The sequence below is a fragment of the Epinephelus moara genome, chromosome 17, assembly GCF_006386435.1.
Source record: "Epinephelus moara isolate mb chromosome 17, YSFRI_EMoa_1.0, whole genome shotgun sequence".
Classification (NCBI taxonomy): domain Eukaryota; kingdom Metazoa; phylum Chordata; class Actinopteri; order Perciformes; family Serranidae; genus Epinephelus; species Epinephelus moara.
In genome coordinates this window covers 9,945,816-9,950,127 of record NC_065522.1, presented here as the reverse complement: position 1 = coordinate 9,950,127, position 4,312 = coordinate 9,945,816, and the positions used below count along the sequence as shown (strand labels likewise).

General features: G+C 40.2%; 1 long non-coding RNA gene across 1 annotated transcript; it reads left to right on the top strand.

The window, feature by feature from the left end:
- Window positions 1-3,209: 3,209 nt before the first annotated feature.
- On the top strand, window positions 3,210-4,312 carry LOC126404158 (uncharacterized). The gene is made up of 4 exons (XR_007571410.1): window positions 3,210-3,287; window positions 3,406-3,526; window positions 3,870-3,923; window positions 4,220-4,312. It is a non-coding gene; the product is annotated as an uncharacterized LOC126404158 (long non-coding RNA).

Here is a 4,312-nt window from a genome sequence, read left to right as displayed (position 1 = left end):
CTGATCAAAGCCCTTGAGGAGTATCAAGCTGAATTGTAACTTCCATGTCAGTCAGTGCCTCTATCTCTGATATTACATCTATAACATTTCTCTCTCTGATTGTGCAGCTTCATCTTAAGGTGTTTATACACTGGCCTTTAAATCATGAATTCCTTTTAAATGTTTGACATAAATTAGGATAAAAATAAATCATGATTGTTTTCTTTTGCTGGTTTATTTTCACAGCTTCCTTGCAATGACATAAATGTAATACAAACTACAATGCTCAGTCTAAATTCTGACGTATACTATAACACTGAGAGAATGTGCCTGGGATTTTAAGAAATGATTAAATTGAAATATTGCACATGAAATTCATCATAGGTTGCCTGAAAAAAATAAATTCAATACACGGGAATTATTATTGTTTGATGCCTTCTTTCTTAACATTTCTAAAACATGAAGCCTGAGTTCTTATACAAATATTTCTTCTGTAAAGACAACGGCAGGCTGGTGAGTTGGCCTCTCTGTTGCTTCAGAATCAGATAAGGATATTCTTTAAAATACAGCAGCTCCTGTGGAAATCATACACTGGATGATGATGGTTTGGACCTGGGTGTCCACCCTGCAGAATCAGCTAGTTTGATGAAGGATGAAGAAATTTATTCCAAAACTTAAACTCAATATTTGCCTTGACTTTTTTTTTTCTTTTCCAGATTGAGTTAAAAGAAATGCTCTCACAGGTTATGGGCATCCATGTATCACGGGCATTTGTAATTTAATGCTCTACATATTTCTGTACAGTTTTGTATGGGTTTTTCATCTTGGTGTTTCCTGTGTGTCTCACAGTGTGTGCCAACACTAACGGATTACATTATATTCCTGTGGTTTTAAACTGCTAAATACTAGTTCTATGGAAGTGAAACTAGAGACACACATGGTGGACATCTGAACAAAATCTGAATAGAAATAGGAACATCAAACAAACTTGTCTTTTCTCTCATGTATGCATTTAGGAGGATCATGTCCCACACAGAGTCACACAGCATTTGTACAGGAGACAAACCTACTGGAAAGGAATCATCAGTGTTTTACATACCACAGTTACAGATCAATGAATATGTGAATGTTTCTTAAGTTGGTTAACACCTAACCCCATTTACCCTTTGCTGGAAATCCCTTAGACAAGAAAGAATTTGTTTTTTTCATATCACGATGGCATAGTTTATTAAGACATTTTGAAAGAGGAGTACTTGTCATAAAGGTGTATGTCACTATTAACGCTATGGCCCCCTATGAAACATGCTAAGATTCAATTTAAAGAGGCAACAGATAGGATTTGTTGTTTTTTAGCTTGGCGCCACCTAGCATCAGTGGTGTTGCGTCGCACTGTCGCAACGCCCAAATTGACCGTGGGGATCAGAGATAATCAATAAAATGTAGGCTGTAAAGCCACCAGTATACCTCTATGTATATGTAGAATGAGAAGGTGTGTGGACACTCTACTAAATCAATGAGTAAAGAGACCGAGCAACAATTATCAGATTTATCTGAAGAAAAAACAAATAGTAATGCAAATAATTATAGCAGAATGCACAGTACCAGTACAAACAACTCACAGTAAATTATACCAATATGTACAGTATCAGCACAAACAACAGTAGACACAGTGGAATTATACCAATATTCACATGTAAACAGTCCCGATTCTAGAATAAATGGTACCGTATGGAAACGATGCGGCCGGTTGGAGCTCAGATTGAATGGGAAACAAAGTTCACTGCTCACTTAGCTGGGCGTAACTTAGCTGGGCGATGTCCGTCGATAGCTGCCTCCGTGAGAAGAGAACAGAAGGAAGGGAGGGGGTATCACTGTCCGAGGGCTGCTGTAGAATGGCAACGAGGGTGTCAGCCGACCAACACTCGCTACCCGGTCCCTGGTTGCGGCGATTTGCGATGCTGGCCAGCTAGGAATTAACTAGCTGCCAGTGCAGTACAGCCCTCTCTCGTCTAGCTAACATTTAGCCATGTTACTGATCCATTAGAAAGAAAGCTAGCTGGACATCAGTTTTGAAGCCTCTTTGGTCACGGAGCTCCCTCTATCTCTTGAATGCCTGACTGAGGTTTACTCGTTTTTCCTCTTCTTTTATCACTCACCTTTTTGCTCTTCTTTGCCTCCTCAGACAGAGGAGCTCGTTTTCTTTTGGGAGGCCGTTTTTCACTTGCCTCCAAACTTTGTCCGTCTGCCATTGTGCTCGTGACTCAACTATCTCATGCCCAACTCCTCGTAAGGACCAGATCCAGTCCCTGATTGGCTGACCGACCAGTTTTGCAATATATGACGCGTTTCCTGCCGTAAGGCAGTTTATTTCCACGAAATTTCAACACCGGTGGCAAAAGCTTATTGCAAAGATTGCAAAGCCACTAAGTAACATATGTAAACGCTAATAGTCTGATTTTACTGTGGACACTACCCTGTGCAACCCACATTATTTTCATGATGATATATTTAGGAAAAGTTGCTATCTGTTGCCTCTTTAAGTACAGCTTAAGGTTACTAGATTTCTGTTACGCTAAATACTAGCTCTCAATTTACGTGTTGAAAGGCAGCACGAACCTCAATGTGTTCTGCGACAGGAAAAAAACTCTCCAGTCAACACCAAACAATAAACACTGATGATAGCTGAACAGTTGTTGATACACGAATTAAGTCTGAGCTCAGTGGAATAGTGTTAAGAAACGTTTTAGTCGGGGCGTTGGTGGCTTAGTGGATAGAGCAGGCGCCCCATGTACAGGGCTGTTGCCACAGCGGCCCGGGTTTGACTCCAGCCTGTGGCCCTTTGCTGCATGTCGCTCCCTCTCTCTCTCCCCCCTTCACACTTGTCTGTCCTATCCATTAAAGGCTAAAAATGCCCAAAAAAATATCTAAAAAAAAAAAAAGAAACATTTTAGTCTCACATTTATGAAGTTTTGTTCTGCCCTATAATCAATGTTGACATTAAATATGCCTGATATCCTGTGTTTAGTAGCATCCTGCTGATAGCAGTTGAGCATTGTGTAACTGTGCTAATGTACCCTGATCTGTCCCTCTGAGTCACACACACACACACACACACACACACACACACACACACACACACACANCTGTTACGCTAAATACTAGCTCTGTGGTAGTGAAACTAAAGACACACACACACACACACACAGTTGAGATGTGCAGTGGGGGAGGTGGCCCCAGGAGTATATAAGAGGTGGTGTGGTTTCTTCTCATCATTTTTTACAGCCGCTTTCCTTCAATGTAAATCACAGGTAATATCAGAAACTCACTATCAAATGGTTTATGCTATAAACATTTAAATATTACAATTTAAAAATTTTCTTTTTTTACTTTTTCATTGATCCTTTATGCTGTATAATTATTATTTAGAACAGCGATGGCAGCAGCAGCCGTGCCAAGAAGCAGAGGAGTGGCTGGTGGCCTGTACTTCCTCTTCACTCTGATGTGTCTGGTTTGCCTCGCAAGTTCACTGATCGACATGAACAAAGTGGTGAATAACTTGTTGCTTAACCTTTGGTTGACAATTGGTAGAATAATTTGGTATAAAAGATTTCCACACACTTTCATCTATGTAATGTAAGTGTGCGGAAATCTTTTCGGCCAGTTTGACTGATGTTTCCGGCACCTTGCCAAAATTAAGCTGAGTGGTGCAGTGGTTGTCCTACATTGTCTCTACTGACATTTTTAACATTTATTTGCAAGTACACAGCCATTGTGAGTCATCACAGGAAAATTTACTGTTGAAATTTTCTTTTTTTAATCTGCAGTCCTCTGCGCTAATGTGTGCTATATTAGCGTTGTTTATACCCTCATATGTAACTGCATGTTTGCAGGCGGATATCAAGGAAAGCAATCAGATAATTCAACAGAAATTGGACGAATTGAAGGTGAGTCCGTCACTTTCAATGTTTTTTAAATGCTCACATAAATCTGCATTGGAGTAACTTCAGTGGTAGAATATTCTGTCAGGGTGAGAGAGCTGTATTTCAGTCACAAGTGAATTCATGTACCACGGTGGACACAACATAGCACACTGTGTTGTTGCCATGTCATGAAGTGGTTTTGTTTTTCCCCATTAGGCACAAAAGGCCATCTTTTTAGAGACCACNTGTACCACGGTGGACACAACATAGCACACTGTGTTGTTGCCATGTCATGAAGTGGTTTTGTTTTTCCCCATTAGGCACAAAAGGACATCTTTTTAGAGACCACGAGTGAAAATATGAGGGACATTTACTCAGTGATGACATATCTGAAGGAAACGGCAGAAGAATCT